This window comes from Panthera onca, chromosome X (genome assembly GCF_046562875.1).
Source record: "Panthera onca isolate mPanOnc1 chromosome X, mPanOnc1 haplotype 2, whole genome shotgun sequence".
Taxonomy (NCBI): domain Eukaryota; kingdom Metazoa; phylum Chordata; class Mammalia; order Carnivora; family Felidae; genus Panthera; species Panthera onca.
Window position 1 is genome coordinate 79,447,814 of NC_138357.1, and position 19,996 is coordinate 79,467,809.

General features: G+C 38.6%; 1 pseudogene; it reads right to left on the reverse strand.

Moving 5' to 3' along the window:
- Positions 1-17,712: 17,712 nt before the first annotated feature.
- LOC145714209 (S-adenosylmethionine decarboxylase proenzyme 1-like) lies at positions 17,713-18,777 on the reverse strand (annotated as a pseudogene).
- Between the last annotated feature and the right edge of the window lie 1,219 nt (positions 18,778-19,996).

Consider the following 19,996-nt stretch of genomic DNA (forward strand, 5'->3'; position numbering starts at 1 on the left):
TGAGTTTGTTTTTGTGAATGGTGTCAGAAAGTGGTCTAGTTTCATTCTTCTGCATGCTCCTCAGTTTCTTTATTTGTCTCTCTGTTGCTTCATTATTAGTGTATAAGAATGCAACTGATTTCTGTACATTGATTTTGTATCCTCCGACTTTGATGAATTCATGTATCAGTTCTAGCAGACTTTTGGTGGAGTCTATCGGATTTACCATGTATAATATCATGTCATCTGCAAAAAGTGAAAGCTTAATTTCATCTTTGCCAATTTTTATGCCTTTGATTTCCTTTTGTTGCCTGATTGCTGATGCTAGAATTTCCAACACTATGTTAAACAACAACGGTGAGAGTGGACATCCCTGTTTTGTTCATGATCTCAGGGAGAAAGCTCTCAGTTTTTCCCCATTGAGATGATATTAGCTATGGGATTTTCATAAATGGCTTTTGTGATGTTTAAGTATGTTCCTTCTATCCTGACTTTCCCAAGGGTTTTTATTTAGAAAGATGCTCAATTTTGTCAAGTGCTTTTTTTGCATTGATTGACAGGATCATATGGTTCTTTTCTTTTCTTTCCTTTTATTAATGTGATGTATCACATTGATCGTTTTGCAAATGTTGAACCAGCCCTGCAGCCCAGGAATGAATCCCAATGGATCATGGTGTATAATTCTTTTTATATGCTGTTCAATTCAATTTGGTGGTATCTTATTGAGAATTTTTGCTCTGTATTCATTAGGGATATTGGCCTGTAGTTCTCTTTTCTTTACTGGGTCTCCGTCTGGTTTAGGAATCAAAGTAATGCTGGCTTCATAGAATGAGTCTGGAAGTTTGTCTTCCCTTTCCATTTTTTGGAATAGCTTGAGAAGAATAGGTATTATTTCTGCTTTAAATGTCTCATAGAATTTCCCTGGGAAGACATCTGGTCCTGGACTCTTATTTGTTGGGAGATTTTTGATAACCGATTCAATTTCTTCGCTGGTTATGGGTCTGTTCAAGTGTTCTATTTCTTCCTGCTTGAGTTTTGGAAGTGTGTGGATGTCTAGGAATTTGTCCATTTCTTCCAAGTTGTCCGGTTTTTTGGCACATAATTTTTCATAGTATTTCGTGATAATTGCTTGTATTTCTGAGGGATTGGTTGTAATAATTCCATTTTCATTCATGATTTTATCTATTTGGGTCATCTCCCTTTTCTTTTTGAGAAGGCTGGCTAGAGGTTTATCAATTTTGTGTATTTTTTCAAAAACACAACTCTTGGTTTCATTGGTCTGCTCTACGTTTTTTTTAGATTCCATATTGTTTACTTCTGCTCTGATCTTTATTTCTCTTCTTCGGCTGGATTTAGGCTGCCTTTGCTGTTCTGCTTCTATTTCCTTTAGGTGTGCTGTTAGATTTTGTATTTGGGATTTTTCTTGTTTCTTGAGATAGGCCTGGATTGCAATGTATTTTCCTCTCAGGACTGCCTTCGCTGCATCCCAAAGCATTGGATTGTTGTCTTTTCATTTTCATTTGTTTCCATATATATATATTTTTTAATTTCTTCTTTAAATGCCTGGTCGACCCATTCCTTCTTTAGTAGGGTGTTCTTTAACCTCCATGCTTTTGGAGGTTTTCCAGACTTTTTCCTGTGGTTGATTTCAAGCTTCATAGCATTGTGGTCTGAAAGTATGCATGGTATGATCTCAATTCTTGTATACGTATTCTTTGTGACCCAGAATATGATCTATCTTGAAGAATGTTCCGTGTGCACTCGAGAAGAAAGTATATTCTGTTGCTTTGGGATGCAGAGTTCTAAATAGATCTGTCAAATCCATCTGATCCAATGTATCATTCAGGGCCCTTGTTTATTGATCCTGTGTCTAGATCATCTATCCATTGTTGTAAGTGGAGTAATAAAGTCCCCTGCAGTTTACACATTCTTATCAATAAGGTTGCTTATGTTTGTGATTGTTTTATATATTTGGGGCTTCCCCTATTCGTTGCATAGACATTTATCATTGTTAGCTCTTCCTGATGAATAGACCCTGTAATTATCATATAATGCCCTTCTTCATCTCTTGTTACAGCCTTTAATTTAAAGTCTAGTTTGTCTGATATAAGTATGGCTACTCCAGCTTTCTTTGGGCTTCCAGTAGCATGATAGATAGTTCTCCATCCCCTCACTTTCAATCTGAAGGTTCTCTCAGGTCTAAAATGAATCTCTTGTGGATAGCAAATTGATGGGTCTTGTGTTTTTTTTTTTTTTTTTTCCCATTCTGATACCCTATGTCTTTTGGTTGGAGCTTTTAGCCCATTTACATTCAGTGTTATTTTAGAAAGATATGGGTTTAGAGTCTTTGTGGTGTCTGTAGGCTTCATGCTTGTAGTGATGTCTCTGGTACTTTGTGTCACAGGATCCCCCTTAGGGTCTCTTGTAGGGCTGGTGTAGTGGTGATGAATTCCTTCAGTTTTTGTTTCTTTGGGAAGACCTTATCTCTCCTTCTATTCTAAATGACAGACTTGCTGGATAAAGGATTCTCGGCTGCATATTTTCTCTGTTCATCACATTGAAGATTTCCTGCCATTCCTTTCTGGCCTGCCAAGTTTCAGTAGATAGATCTGTCACTAATCTTATCCATCTCCCTTTATATGTTACAGCATGTTTATCCCTAGCTCCTTTCAGAATTTTCTCTTTATCCTTGTCTTTTGCCAGTTTCACTATGATATGTCGTGCAGAAAATCGATTCAAGTTACATCTGAAGGGAGTTCTCTGTGCCTCTTGGATTTCAATGCCTTTTTCCTTCCCCACATCAGGGAAGTTCCCAGCTATGATTTGTTCAAGTACACCTTCAGCCCCTTTCTCTCTCTCTTCCTCCTCTGGAATCCCAATTATACGAATAATACTGTGTTTCAGCACATCACTCAGTTCTCTAATTCTCCCTTCATACCCCTGGATTATTTTATCTCTCTTTTTCTCAGTTTCCTCTTTTTCCATAATTTTTTTCTTTTAATTCACCTATTCTCTCTTCCACCTCTTCAATCTGAGCTGTGGTCACCTCCATTTTATTTTGCACCTCATTTATAGCATTTTTTAGCTCCTCTTGACTGTTTCTTAGTCCCTTGATCTCTGTAGCAATAGATTCTCTGCTGTCCTCTATACTTTTTTCAAGCCCAGCCATTAATTTTATGACTATTATTTTAAATTCATGCTCTGTTATATTGCTTAAATCGTTTTTGATCAATTTGTTAGCTGTTGCTACTTCCTGGAGTTTCTCTTGAAGAGAATTCTTCTGTTTTGTCATTTTGGATAGTCCCTGGAGTGGCGTAGAACTGCAGGGCACTTCCCCTGTGCTGTCTGGAGTAAGTTGTGTTGGTGGTCGGGGTTGTAGCCAGACCTGATGTCTGCCCCCAGTCCACCGTTGGGGCCACAGTCAGACTGGTGTGTGCTTTATCTTCCCCTCTCCCAGGGGCAGGACTCACTGTGGAGTGGTGTGGCCCCTGTCTGGGCTACTTGCACACTGCCAGGCATGTGGTGCTGCTTCGATGGGATCTGGTGTATTAACCGGGGTGGATCCGCCAGGTGCACAGGGGCGGGAGGGGCAGACTCTCCTCGCTTTGCCTTCAGTGATCCACTGCGGGAGGGGACCTGTGACACTGGGAGGGAAGCCGACCTATTGGAGGGATGGATCCACAGAAGCACAGCATTGGGAGTTTGCACAGTGCAAGCAAGTTCCATGAAGAGAGGTGTTTCCCTTTGGGATTTTGGCTGGGGATGGATGAGGGAGATGGTGCTGGCCAGCGCCTTTGTTCCCCACCGAGCTGAGCTCTGTCTTCCGGGGCTCAACAACTCTCCCTCCCGTTGTCCTCTAGCCCTCTCACTCTCCAAGCAGCGCTGTTGACTTATAACATTCCAGATGTTATGTCCCCCTGGCTGTCAGAACTCACTCCATCCGGCCCCTCTGCTTTTTCAATCCAGACTTGGGGGCTCTGCCTTGCTGGGCGGGCTGCCCCTTCACTGTCCCAGCTCCCTCCCACCAGTCCCTGTAGTGCACACCTCCTCTCTGTCCTTCCTACCCTCTTCTGTGGGCCTCTTGTCTATGCATGGCTCTGGAGAGTCCATTCTGCTAGTGTTCTGGTGGTTTTCTGGGTAAATTAGGCAGATGTGGGTGGAATCTAAGTGATCAGCAGGACTCGGTGAGCCCAGCATCCTCCTATGCCGCCATCTTCTGGGAGACCCTGTTTCGGTAAATAATTTTAATAACTAGAAATAGCCAAGTAGATATTCATACATGAGTTCTAGTATCTTTTGGTGGAGTCTTTCAGGTTTTCTATATATTGTATCATGTCATCTGCAAATAGTGAGTTTTATTTCTTACTTGCCCATTTGGATGCATTTTCTTTCTTTTTATTGTCTGATTGCTGTGACTGGCACTTTTAGTATTACATTAAGTAACAGTGGTGAAAGCGGACATCCTTGTTTGCTGCTGACCATAGAGAAAAACCTTCCAGTTTTTCCCCATTTAAGATGATATTAGCTGTGGGATTTCCATAGACAGCCTTTATTATATTGAGACATGTTCCCTCTAAACTTACTTTGTTGAGGGTTTTTATCATGAATGGATGTTGTACTTTGTCAAATGATTTTTTTTCTGCATTTATTGAAATGATATCATTCTTAACCTTCATTTTATTATTGTGATGTGCATATTGAAACACCCTGGCAACCCAGGAATAAATCTCACTTTATTGTGGTGAATGATCATTTTAATGTATTGTTTGATTGGGTTTGCTAGTATTTTATTGAGAAGCTTTGCATCTATGTTCATCAAGGATGTTCTCCTGCAGTTCTCTATTTTAGTGGTGTCTTTATCTTGCTTTAGTATCAGAGTAATGCTGGACTCATAGAATGAATTTGGAAGTTTTCCTTTCATTTCTTTTTTTTTTTTTTTTGCGGGGGGGATAGTTTGGAAAGGTTAGGTATTAACTCCTCTTTAATGTTTGGTAGAATTTGAAAAACATAAATAAATAAATAAATATTTGGTAGAATTCACCTGTGAAGCCATCCTCTGTTGGTCCCAGACTTCTGTTCATTGGGAAGTTTTTAATTATTGATTCAATATCGTTGCTGGTTGTCAATATATTCTAGTTTTCTATTTCTTCTTGTTTCAGTAATTTGCATTTCTTTAGGAATTTATCCACTCCTTCCAGATTGTACAGTTTGCTGGCACATCATTTTTCATAATATTCTCTTATAAGTTTTTTATTTGCTGTCAGTTTTAATTCCTCCTATCTCATTTGCAGTTTCATTTATTTGGGTCATTTCTCTTCCCTTTCTGATAAGTCTGGAGAGAGGTTTATCAATTTTATTATTTTTTTCAAAGAATCAGCTCCTGGCTTCATTTATGTGTTTCTTTGTTTGTTTCTATATCATTTACTTCTGCTCTAATGTTTATTATTTCTGTCCTTCTTCTGACTTTAGGCTTCATTTGCTGTTTTTTTTTCTAGCTCCCTTAGTTATAAGGTTAGGTTGTTTGAGAGTTTCCTTTCTTCTTGGAGATGGGCTTGTGTTGTTTTATACTTTCCTCTTAGGGCCACTGTTGCTGCATCCTAAAGATTTTGACCATTGTGTTTTCATTTTCACTTGTTTCATGTATTTTTTTAACTTCTTTGATTTCCTGGTTGATCCATTCATTGTTCAGTAGCATGTTGTTTAACCTCCATGTCTTTGTGGTCTCTAGATTTTTTCTTGTGGTTGACTTTTTGTTTCATAGTGTTGTGGTCAGAAAAGGTACATGGTTAAGACTTCAATATCTATTGTATTTGCTGAGGCCTGTTTTGTGACCTAATATGTGATCTATTCTGGAGAATATTCCATGTGCACTTGAAAAGAATGTGTATTCTGCTGTTTTAGGATGTAATGTTCTGAAGGTATCTGTTAAGTCCTTCTGGTCTAGTGTGTCATTCAAAGCATTTTTTCCTTGTTTGTTTTCTGTTTAGATGATCTGTCCATTGATGTAAGTGGTGTTAAAGTCCCTTACTATTATTCTATTATTACCAGTTAGTTCCTTTATGCTTGTTATTAATTGTTTTATAATTTGGGTGCTCTCATATTGGGTGCATGAATATTTACAATTGTTATATCTTCTTGTTGGATAGACCCATTTATTATTACATAGTGCCCTTCTTTGTCTCTTGTTACAGTCTTTGTTTTAATGTTTATTTTGTTTGATATAAGTGTTACTACTCCACCTTTCTTTTGACATCCATTTGCTTGATTAATGCTTCTCCATCCACATCACTTGCAGACTTCCGGTGTCTTTAGGTCTAAACTGAATCTCTTGTAGGCAACATACAGACGAGTCTTGCTTTTGTATCCTTTCTGACACACCCCTCATCTTTTGATTGGAGTGTTTAGTCCATGAACATTCAAAGTAATTATTGATAGATATGTATTCATTGCCATTTTATTTCTTGTTTTCTTGTTGTTTATGGAGATTTTCTCTGATCCTTTTTCATCTTTGTTACTTTTGGTCTCTCTTTTCCTCTCAAAGAGCCCCCTTTAATGTTTCTTGCAGGGGTGAGTTAGTGTTCTCAAACTCCTTTAGTTTTTGTTTGTCTGGGAAACTCTTTATCTCTCCTATTCTGAATGGCAACCTTGCTGGATAGAGTATTCTTGGCTTCAGATTTTTCCCTTTCAGCACTTTCAATACATCCTGCCAATGCCTTCTGGCTTGTCAAGTTTGTGGTGAGAAATCTCCAACAGATTGTAAGTCTTCCATTGTAAGTGAAGGACTTCTTTTGTCTTGCTGATTTTAAGGATTTTTTTTTCTTTATCATTATATTATGCAAATTTAATTACAATATGTCTTGGTGTTGGTCTGCCTTTATTGATTTTGATGGGAGTTCTCTGTGACTCCTGGGTCTGGGTGTCTGTTTCCTCCCTCAGATTAGGGAAGTTTTCTGCTATGATTTTTTCAAATAAATGTTCTGCCCCCTTTTCTCCCTCCTCCTCCTCCTCCTCCTCCTCCTCCTCCTCCTCCTCTTCCTCCTCTTTTTGCTTCTACTCCTTCCTCTTCTGGGATTCCTATAATAAAAATGTCATTACATTTGATGGCATCACTGGGTTCCATAAGTCCTTTCTCATGTGACATAATTTTTTCTCTCTTTGTTCAGCTTAGTTATTTTCCATTATTTTTCCTTGTAGGTAATTTATTTGTTCCTGTGCTTCTTTGAACCTGCTGTTATTGCATCAAGCCACTTTTCATTCTCATTTATTGCACTCTTCATCTCGGATTGATTGTTTTTTAACTCTTTTATCTCTGTGGTAAGGGTCTCAGTGATGTCTTCTATTCTTTTATCAAGCCCAGTGAGTATCCTTATGACTGTTGCCTTAAATTCTCCATCAAGCATGTTACTTATATCTGTTTCACTTAGATCTCTGGACGTGGCTTTATCTTGTTATTTCTTTGGGGAAAATTTCCTCCATCTTGGAATTTTCTCTAAGTCTCTGCCTTCTTGTCTGTGTTAGAAAAACCAGTTGTGTACCCTGCTCTTACAAGTAATGGCCTTATGAAAAAAACATGATGTAGCGCCCAAGGCCTGATGCTTCAGGGAGTGTCCATGGTGTGTGCTGGTTGCACTCTGCTGCTGTGTTTTGGCCACTCTGTCCTTCAGGCCAATCATCTGCAGATGCTTTCCTTGCCTGCTGTGGATAGTGTTTGGTCTCTGGCCTGAATGACAAGTTTTAACTAGATGTGCTCTGGTATGCTTGTGAAATGAGACATGACACCAACTCCACCAGAACTGAGGTCCTACAGAACTCTGTAGTGGGAAGACATGGTGTGGGCAGGGGTTTGTGCTGGTCTTCTGAGGGAGGAGCCCACCCTGAGACAAGTGTGACTTAAAAGGGCAGTTACACTGGAGTGCAGGAGTGTGGGGCTCGGTGTAAGCAAGTTAGGCGGCCAGTGTCAGTTTTGTGCTGCTTCCTGTGGGTGCTTCTGTATTTATTATGAGTGGCAGGAGAGGGAAATGGCACCAGCCAGCTCTTTTGTCCACGTGTGGTGTCCCCATGAATGCAGCCTCTCAGGGACACACTCCACAATGAGGGAATAATCTCCCCCACTGTGTGCCCAGACTCTCTTCAGATCACTGTTTCCATGCCATCTTCCCCCGGGTTTTTTGCCTGCCTTCACTCCAGGATGAACACAGTGTCCTCTGGGCTCTATTCCAGCCAAGCCCGCTGACTTTTCAAACTCCAGGCTTTAAGCCCCACTGGTTGCAACAACCCATGAAATTCAGCCCCTCTCATTTTCCAAGCCAATGGCTTTGGGTGACCATTCTCTCTGTGTGTTCCCTTGTTTGCTTCTCTCTCTCTTGAACCCTTCTCCACGACCACATCTCCTTCCCTTCCACAGCACCCACATCCTGTCCCCCCCCCCCCCAAGTCAGGTCTCTACACTTCCTGCCTTCCTTGACATGGCCTCTTCTCTTTTTCTAGTTGTGCAGTTTGCTCTGTCAGTCTTAAGGTCGCTTTCTGGGGAATTTAGGATGATTTGATAGTTATCCAGTTGTGTTCACAGGATATGTTGAGCCTAGGGTGCTCCTACTCTGCCATCATCTTCCAACTCTCAGAGCAAAATCAGTTCAATACACACACACACACACACACACACACACACACACACACACATATATATATATATATATATATATATATATATATATAATAACACATAGCAGACTGCCAGTAAATTCAGATGTAGAAGTAAAAATAAGAATTACTTAGGGAAAGTTTTGCAGAAGGAAGACTTCATGACATGGCAGCTTCTACTACTAAAGGACCACTTGTCCCTACCCAAAATATCCTCTTCCTGTGTGAAAACCATCTTATTTACTTAAATGCAATTCTTACTAAGATCCTTCAGATTTCAAACAGACTAGAGCAAATGAATCAGATGGTTTTCTTTTCCTTTCTGTGCCTTTTCCATTTAAATGACAAATTCTTCTGGGGGAATTAAGGGCTTTTCGCTCACATCTTAACACAAATTGGCACATATTATTTTCTTTCTCTAAACTGCAGCATAGTACACTTTTATATACCTTCAACTATGTCCAATGTTTCAATTTTGATGCATTATGGAGTAAAACCATGGTTTATGAATGATTGCTAAAATTTCCTTCTGAAAATGTGTACAAGTCCTAAAACAGACTTTCTTCTGCATGTTTAGAACAAGTCATTCCTAAGGACTGCACATATACTAAACAGCTATTATTGACCATCTGGGTGGGTGGTATAACATGCTGCTGTAAGGCTCCTATGTATACTTCGGCTCTCTTGAAAAATCTCTGTTTGTGTTCAGAAGATTATAATATGACACATAAGTGACAATTCACAACAAGTTTATTTTGACAGGTCACAGTATTTTTATATAATATCTAGCATAAGAAATGCTCAGAAAACCTATTCAGACAAAATTTTGTTTTCTAAAACACAAACATGTGGTGGTTTAATCTTCAACAAACATGCTTAAGACAAAGTTGTCTCTTCCACCCCCACCCCAAGATACCACTATGAGTGTCTTTCTACACCTTTACTTATATTGGGAGTTGAGCTCTATTTATTTTGTTTAAAGTATGTTGTTTATATGTGATTAGATACTGATTTAGGTGATGCCTTTCAAAGTTTTATCAAAGTGAATTCCCATCGTCTACAAAATAAAAATTCTCATTTGTTTGTGGGTGCAATTTCTGGTAATCAGTTTCCAGAGTGGAAGCAGTTGATTACTATACTTAATGTTCTTTTCCTTTTGATCTGTATGCCCACTGCTGCTGTAACTTTCAATAGACCTTATAACAATTCACTGACTGCATCATAATTTTTCAAACACAGGGCAATAGCCAATAGCCAATAGCCAAATGGTGATTGCCTTCATCCCAAGTAGTGTGGCTTCTCTCATCACTTTTTCCCACTCTGCCATCTGCAGATTGCTGTTAAAATAGGAATAAATTCAAAAGACACAATGTAAAGTTCAACTTTCTAAGAATGCCTATTCCATTATTTGAAGAATTTTCTGTCATTAAGCGACTCATATTTCCTATGTAAAAGTATATTTCTACATACTTGTTTATAGAGTCCACCACCTGTCATATTTTATGATGCTTTCATTCTGGACCCAACACCATGTGAAAAGCAAAGTCTTCTATTACACATAAATATTCATCAATTTTTGCACTATCAGGAACTGTTCAGGGTCTATGATTTTATTGTACTTACAAGTTCATAAACTGACCTATTACTGTTTGATTGATACAAGTGAAGACATGAAACTCCTGGAACAGAGACAGAGAGCTTCATTACTTGAATATGAAAAGGGAAGTATTCACAGTTAATGTTCTGCTTTGGTTTCCCATGGTCCCCAAGTCCCACAGGAGCTGGGGGAAGTGGCAAAGAGCCCATGATGGATACCTGCATATGCTGTTGACTGTGAAGGTGAAGAACAGCAATTTAGAGGATTCACCACTTTTACAACAAGCAGAAATATTCCTCTTCTGTGGGGTGAGAGATGTTACCTCACCACTCCAGGTTGCTTGTTGAAATCATATCACCCAGAAGTGCCTTTTGTAAAGAGCAGACAGGGCTCTTTCATTCTTTGTATTCGCAACAAGAATACGCAGGGAATGGTGCAGGGCCCATGGTGGATTGCCCCTCCCATACTGAAGCTACACCTTTTAAATCATATCTATCTATCTATCAATCAATTGATCTATTTATTAGACCTTTTAAATCATGTCTATCTAGATAGATAATATGTAAATCATATATATATATATATATATACATATATATATACACACATATATACATATATATACACATATATACATAATCATGTAATCATGTATATGTATGTTTTACATATGTGTGTGTAAACATATCATATTTAAAACATATACATATATTTTTTTCAAGTTTTTATTTAAATTCCAGCGAGTCATCATACTGTGTAATATTAGTTTCAGATGTAAGATTTAGTGATTCATCACTTACATACACACCCAGTGCTCATAATACCAAGTACCCTCCTTAATAACCATCACACATTTAACCCATCCCTCTGCCCACCTCCCATCTTGCAACCTTCAATTTGTTCCCTATAGTTAAGAGTCATTGTCTGGATTGCCTATCTCTTTTTTTCCTCCTATGTTCATCTGTTTTGTTTCTTAAATTCCACAAACGAGTGAGATCATATGGTATCTTTCTATGACTGACTTATTTCACTCAGCATAATACTCTACCTCCATTCATGTCCTTGTAAATGGTAAGATTTCATTCTGTTTTTTTTTACAGCTGAGTAATAGTCCACTGTATGTGTATACACACACACATGTATATATATTATATATATATACATATATATATAATATATATATTATGTATATATATAATATATATAATATCTTCTTTATCAATTCATCAATATATTAGTATTTGGGGTCTTTCAATATTTTGGCTATTGTTGATAATGTTGCTATTAACATTGGGGTGCGTGTATCCCTTTGGATCACTATTTTTGTATCCAAACCTAATAATGGAATTCTTGGACTGTTGGGTAGTTTTCTTTTTTCTTTTTTGGGGAACCTCCATACTGTTTTCCAGAGTGGCTGCACCATGTTGCATTCTCACCAACAGTGTAAGAACATTCCCCTTTCTCCGCATCCTTGGCAAAATCTGTTGATTCATGTGTTGTTCACTTTAGGATTCTGACTGGTGTGAGGTGATATCTCATTGTAGTTTTGATTTGTATTTCCCTGATGATGAGTTGAGCAACTTCTCATGTGTCTGCTAGCCATCTAGATGTCTTCTTTGGGAAAATGTGTATCTATGTCTTCCGTCCATTTTTAAACTGGATTATTTCTTTTTTAGGTCTTGAATTTTATAAGTTCTTTATATATTTTGGATACTAACCCTTTATCAGATAGGTCATTTGCAAATATCTTCTCCCACTCTATTGGCTGCCTTTTAGCTTTCTGGATTGTTTTCCTCACTGTGGAGAATATATATATATATATATTTTTATGTACTCTCAATAGTTTTTCTTTGCTTTTGTTTCCTGCGCCTCTGGAGACATTTCTGGTAACAAGTTGCTATGTCAAAGAGCAAGAGGTTGCTGCCTCTTCTTGTTCTTCTGTAGGATTTCAATGGCTTCCTGTCTCATATTTAGGTTTTTAATCCATTGTGTATTTGTTTTTGTGTATGGTGCAAGAAAGTGGCCCAGTTTCATTCTTTTGCATGTTGCTATCCACTTTTCCCAGCGCCATTTGTTGAAGAGACTATGTTTCCCCCCCCCCCCCCCGCCCCATTGGATATTCTTTCCTACTTTGTTGAAGCTTAGTGGAGCATATAGTTGTGGGTTCATTTCTGGATTTTCTACTGTGTTCCATTGATCTATGTGTCTGTTTTTGTGCCAGGACCATACTGTCTTGATCACTACAGTTTTGTGATATAGCTTGAAGTCCAGAATTTTGCTGCCTTCGGCTGTGCTTTTCTTTTTCAAGATTGCTGTGGCTCCCCCTGAGGGTCAGGGGAGGGAAATGGCACCCCCTGGTTCTTTTGGCCTAGAGAAGCAATGCCCCTCTCACAGATTCACTCCAAGAAGAAAGAACAGTCTCTCACCAAGGCTCTTAGGCAATTCTCAGATCATGCCCAGGGGTTCTCTGCCTGTCTTCTCTCCGGGAGTAGGGAAGCAACCTCAGGGCTCTATCCCAGCCACACCGCAGACCTCTACAACTCCAGTCTTTGAGGTCCACTGGTTGCAAAAACACAAAATTCAGCCCCTCTTATTTTCCCAGCCAATGGCTTTGGGGAAGTGTTCTCTTTGTGCAATCCCTGTGTGCTTCTCTCTCTCTCTCTCTCTCTCTCTCTCTCTCTCACTTTTCTACATGACTAGGCCTCCCTTCCCTCCACAAGACCCGTGATTCATTTCTCCTCCAAACCACATTTTCACACTTCCTACCTTCCTCTATGTGGTCTCTTCTCTCCCTCTAGTTGTGCAGTTCATTCTGTCTGTCCTCAGGTAGATTTCCTTAGTATTCAGAATGATTTGATAATGATCTAGCTGTGTTTGAGGGACGAGGCAAACCTAAAGTCCTCCTACTATGCCACCATCTTAGCCTTCCCTCTCTGTAATACATATAATTAATTATTTATTATATATACCTTATATTATAAGATCTGCCAAAAAGGAGAAATGAAAGAACATTCCGACCATCCAAACCTGGACACATCAAGTGAAAGAGCCACAAACATGAAGAACGTGACAAATAGCCATCACAAAGTCAGTAGGAAAAATCTGCCCAGTCCTAGAAGGGGGGGAATCCAGCAGTGCATATAATTGTAGTAGAACTCCTTCCTCCACCTAGGCAGACTGACAAAAAAGGGGCTACTTTAGGTGACTAGTCTCTTCAACCTATTGGTGAACAGCTGAATCAAGCAAATCTGCTGTCACCATTACTAGGCAATGCCAACAAATTCAGAATGCATGTGCTATACGTATTCCCAAGTAAAGTTACCTGCAGGTTATATACCCTCTCAAGTTTTTCCTTAGTTTATTTAATGTGGAAATCCCTCATTTGTTTTCCTGTGCACTGACATGGTGACAAAAACAGAAAGGTATTCAATGAATAGGAGATTTCAGATAGCACCTTTTGCATGCTTAATCTTTGGGTTTCTCTCTTTAGGAAGAGTGTCTTCTCTTGGAGATACTTGGATTGTGCCATCTTTTACACGACACCAGGAAATTATAATCCCACTATTGTAGTGAGAACTAATTTCAAAAATCTCATTTTAGGGGCATCTGGGTGGCTCATTGGTTGAGTGTCTGACTATTTTGGGTCAGGTCATGATTCCCAGGTCGTGGGATCAAGCTCTGCATCGGGCTCCACACTGAGCATGGAGCCTGCTTAAGATTCTCTCTCTCTCTCTCTCTCTCTCTCTCTTTCACTCTCCCCTCTGTCTAGTTAGTGCAATCGCTTCTTCTCTAAAATAAAATAAAATAAAATAGTTAAAAAAAAAGAAATTTCATTTCAGTGTGAATAGGGAATGGAAAAGTGGGTTTCTGAGGCATGGGACAAGGTTGTTGATAAAAGTGTGATCATAAACCCTTGACACTTCCAACACATCTAGTTCTACCCTTAGTCCAGTGATATAATCCGACCCCCCAAAAAGATAATTTTCTATATATTATCACTCCTATAGGTTTCTATATGTAGACTCCTATAGGTTTCTACAAATTTGAAACTGAGAATCTTTGATGTTTGAGATTTAATGGTCGATTTTACTCAATAGTAAATCTGGTTTATGCACAATAAGTGACCTAAGAAAAGGCATCTTCCAGCCCCACAATTCCAAAATCCTTCGTGACTTTTATTGAGGGAATAATCTCCACTACAGTTTCCAGACCCTATTCTATATTGTGATGAACGTCTTCCATAATGGGAGAGGTTCATCTCAAAGTTATATATAAGAACCCTCAAAGTAAATTGAATGTTTCCATTTACTTTTCAAGACTCCTCCCAAATTTTTGAGCAGCCACATACCAACTTTCTGCAACTTGATGTCAAGGGACAAGCTTAACAAACACTTCTACAGACTAGGTAGCTTCATGTTAACTTGGGCTCAGTGAGGTGAGACCTACCTGTTTTCTAGATGCCTTAGTCCTCCTCCTTTTTTCACTTATGCATAAGTTCCTGGCCAGTAGTCACCTACTGTCACCAAGTTTGACACTAGGGTCTTCAGTACATATTTGGCTTTGTCATACAAAGGTCCAGAGGATTCAGAACTTAAAATGAGTTTTCCCATATGAAAAACATTTTTGGAAGTCCAATGCTCATATATATTCCTAAATTTATGTGTATGTTCACTTCTCTCACATTATTTTTTCAGAGGTCCTCAGTACTTGAAGACTCAGCTAGAAGTTTGTCATCACCATGTGCCAGTCCTGGTGTGTCAGCATGATAAAAGGTTTTGTTCTACTCTCACACAGTCAGTGTAGGACACTAGCTTCAGCGCCATTAGTATGCTCATTCATGCAGTTTGATACAGGCTCCCAGATGCCTGTTTCCTTACCACAGAAGGTAAAGTCTTCCACTTTCCAAAGTGGAGGTCCGTATTTTAATACTTTAAGAGTCTTGATGTAATTCTTAATAACGTCAACTTCCCAAACTACAAGAAAACTTTCCTTCTTCCTAATTATGTTACCTAATTTAATTAAGGTTATCAAATCTAAACATTTCATCCAATGCACTTTTCCCCTCCTGCCATAAATCCAGTGGTTCTCTACCTTACACTTTAGTTCTAAACACAAAAGGTTACCCTTTATTGGAATACTTTGTTACTAGGGTATCCAAAGGCTTACTCAATTCTGTCAGGAATCTCAGCTGATTTCACTTAAAAATACTGGCTGGGGCGCCTGGGTGGCTCAGTCGGTTGGGCGTCCGACTTCAGCTCAGGTCATGATCTCACGGTCCGTGAGTTTGAGCCCCGCATCGGGCTCTGGGCTGATGGCTCAGAGCCTGGAGCCTGCTTCCGATTCTGTGTCTCCCTCTCTCTCTGTCCCTCCCCCGTTCATGCTCTGTCTCTCTCTGTCTCAAAAATAAATAAAACATTAAAAAAAATACTGGCTGAACACACCATGTTATTATCCATCTATATGAACCTTCTAACCAACTAAACATGGCCAGAAATCCACCCATATAATTTTATAAACAATATTATCTATCGCATGCCACTGTTAAATTCACACCTACATGACAGCTGGCATTCATTCATTTGTTCACTTATTAAAGATACTTATTGGGGACTTAAGTGGTAGGAGCTGTGCTATGGAGATACACAGGTAAATGAAATTGACACAGACCCTATCATCATGGAAGTGAAAGTGCAGTTGAGGTGATAAACCATACCTGGATTGTCACAGATAGAATCGTATAATTACAAATTATAATACACACTCTGGAGTAAAATCCAGGTGTATGCAAGAGTGTAAAACAAGGAGAACATCAACATGCCATGGGCATGTTGGGGAGGGTTGGGGGAAAGACAGTTTCCAAAAGCTAACAAAGTAATGACATTTGAGTGGTAATGGAAGGATTTGGGGTTTTATCTAAGCATACTTCCTAAACCTGTTTTGGGGAAGGGATGCCTACTGAAAACTTGATGGAAGCTATGACCCTCTCCCCAGAAAATAATGTCAGCAAAAATCACAGGAAATATGCATAAAGTATTAAGAAGTTCATGGACCTTCTGAAGCCCATCCTTGAACCGTTAAGCCCAGGGCAATACCTGTCCTGAAAATAAAGGGAAATATCTGAAGATTTTTGAAAATAGATTATGACATAGCCATCTTCATTATGTAAAATATGCCACTGAATGTAATAATATGAGTTATGAGTCTGGAGGCTTGGGCCAGATTGTTGCTAGTGGAGATCAAGAGAAGGGAGTGGAGTTCAGACAGTCTAGGAGGTAGAACTGAGAAGGATTGGACAGTTAGAGGCACCTGGGTGGCTCAGTTGGTTAAGTGTCTGACTCCTGATTTTGGGTCAGATCATGAGCTCATGGTCGTGAGATCAAGCCCTGCATTGGGTTGGGCATTGAGCCTGTTTAAGATTCCCTCTCTCCCTCTCCCTCAGGCCCCCGCCCTCATAAAAAGAATTAGACAGTTATAGGAGGTGAAGAAGAAAATAATAAGTATTAATGATGGCTCCTTGGTTTCTGGTTTGGGCAACAAGTGGACAAGGATGCTACCCACTCACAAACCCCATTCATTTGGTTTCAAAGTTTAACCATTCTAATATGTGTGCAGTGGTATGCCATTTTTATTTAAATGTAAATTTCCCTAATGACAAATAATTCTGATTATCTTTTCATATGCATATTTGCCAAATATCTATCTTCTTTGGTGAGGTTACTGTTCAGATTTTCTGCCCATTTTAAAATCAGGATGATTTTTTTTTATTATTGACTTTTAAGAGTTTTGTGTATATTGTTGATGCAAGTCCATTATCTGATATGTTTTGAATTTTTTCTTCCAGTGTCTTGTCTTTTCATTCATTTAACTGTATTTTTCGTAGAGCAGAGCTTTTTAAGTTTAATTTAATTTAATCTCTGTGTGTGTGTGTGTGTGTGTGTGTAAAAGAAATATCAATTGATACTGCAGAAAATAATCTGTATGAAGTAGAAATTGGTTTCATTAGCATTAGTAGAAAATACATTGTATAAAGTGGTTGTAACAGGATGCAAAATCCTGGCAGCAATTTAATAGAACAATTCTAGATTGTTAGGCTGAAGCCAACACCTAATGAGGACAAAAACCTTGTCTGTGATAAATTTTGAGCAATCCCTGAAGAAGCATTACATTAAACATAGACCAAATTGAATTGCTTTTATAAATGTTATAAAGTTGTATACAGTAGAGGAATTTTTCTACATGCACATTGATTTCACAGCAAGAGTGGCAAGAGAATACCTAAATACAGAAAAGAACATTCCTGCCAGATATCTAAATCCTTGATATAATAATGCATATAATTCAAAATTATTACACTATGATTATATCCAGGGTTCTCTGCAACTACATGGTGGTGGATTTAGAAAGCACAGCCCCCCCTAGAAAGCAGTCACCACCTTCTTCTATGTGTGCGTGTGTGTGTGTGTGTGTGAATGTATTTTTTATTTTCTTTATTTTTCTTAACTCTGCTGTTGCTGCTGCTTACCAAAACTGGTCTAGACAAAGTTGTATTATCTGTTGAACATAGCACTCTGGCAACCAAGAGGTTTAAAACTTCAGTCTTCTGGGGGTGAAGAAAACATTTTGTGACATTTGGAACTATGATTTATAAACGAGGTAGTCACAAATTTTCCTGGCATGAAGATTCCTACAATTTTCCCAATCAGAACATTATAAGAGATGACTAAAGTTTGTTTCAAAGGTACCATAAGAAAATTCTAGTTGTGGACTGATGTGAATATTCCACTAAGTTCCCTCTGATTCCATTCTACTCATTAAATACTCACAAAGATTGTACAGTATGGCAACAATTACAGAGCCTGGTATTAAGTCACAAAGTCCATTCTTACCAGTGTCATCCTTTATAGTAACACCATCTTTCCTGTACAGCTGGTCCATCAATACTGGGTCCAGCTTAGTCATCAGAATTTCTAAGGTTTGATCTCACTGACACATTACCTGACTCTCTGGGAAATCCAGAATATACAAGTACCAGCAGTCAAAATTCAGATATCCCATGCAATATGCTGCTCTACGAGGGAAAATTGCATTGAGAAACACTGTGTTTTCAGTCTACTTAAGTTCCAGTTAGTTAACATACAGTGTAATGTTACTTTAAGGTGTGCAATATAGTGAAGAAACACTATTTCTTTCTGGAAGTTCTGGTATGGGCACCCTTGGTGAGAAATTCTTACAAGAATAAAAGAAGTTTTTAATTCAGTCAAATCCACTGTAATCCCTACATGCTTCAACAGGGAAACCTCTGTTTTCAGTGGAGAGGGTGGTACCACATGGAACATCTGTAGGCAACCTCACTATCCTCTCTGAATACATAAGCTTCCTACTTTCCAGTTATTTGTCACATTGATGATTGCATGTTGTACATTCTTCAAAAATATGTCTCACTTAGATCTTGGGATGTTGTGAAGATCCCCAGATGTTTGGTTTGCTCCAAGATATCACCTTGAGAACCAACTCTCCAGTAGTTTCTCTGTCCCTTTAAAAAATGGCTATGCAGTTTCCATCACCATGAGACTGGCAAACAATTAACAACCACAGAAAATCAACTAAATTAAATTTATTCTCCTGATGCTGCCACTACCATTGCAGATTGTCCTATCCCTGTTACTAAATATTCTTTTTCTTGTGAAAAGTATTATATTCACTTAAAAATAGATTAATTACATTTTTTCCATATTTTTGTTTTGTTTTGTTATGCTTTGGGCAAGCAAAAGTTGAACCTGCAACTGTTGGAAATAGAAACAGATGCATTTCAGTCTCTTGTAGTCCGTGGTTTCCCTATTTGAGAGTTAAGTGAGTGCTAGCTAATTTTGCCTATCATACATTGTAAGCCTAATTGTTCTGAATAAAGGTCAAATTCTATGGTTTTGTTTCTTTCTTTATCTCTTTGCATATCATATTTTTGATATTGTATGGAAAACTCATCACCATATCTATGCTCATGTAGATATCCTCTGTTTCTTCTAGAATTTTTTTAGTTGTTTCTTTTGTTTTATTTTTTTGTTTTTGGATTTTGGATTTAGGTTTATAATTTTGAGTTAATTTGGGGATAAGTTGTAAGTTGTATGTCTAGGTTTGTTCTTTCTTTTTCTCTTTATCTTGTTCTTTCTATTCTTTCTCTTCTTCCCTCCCTCCCTTGTTGTCTCCTTCCCTCCTTCCCTCCATCCTTCCTTCCCTCCCTCCCTCTCTTCTTCCTTCCTTTCTTCTTCCTTCCTTCCTTCTGTCCTTCCTTCCTTCTTTCCTTCCTTCTGTCCTTCCTTCCTTCCTTTCCATATTTTTGTTTTGTTTAAGGATATCCATTTTTTAGCACCATATGTTAAAAAGTATATATTTTTCTGTTTTATTACCATTGTGACTTTGTCAAACATCAGTTGACTCTATTTTTGTGCCTTTACTTATGGGATCTATATTCTGTTCTATACATTTGTATCTCTATCTCTACAGCAATACCACACTGTCTCCAGTACTATATAGCTTTACAATTAAGTCTTAATATTGGGCAGTATGAATCTTGAAAATTTTCTCTTCAGTATTATTTTGGCTATTATTTTTTTAAGTGTTAATTTATTGAGAGATAGAAAGGGGGGGGAGACAGAGAGAGAGAGAGAGAGAGAGAGATAAGGAGAGAGAGAGATTGCAAGCAGGGAAGTGGGGCAGTGGCCGAGAGAGAGAATCCCAAGCAGGCTCTGCACTGTCAGTGCAAAGCCTGACTCCGAGCTCTAT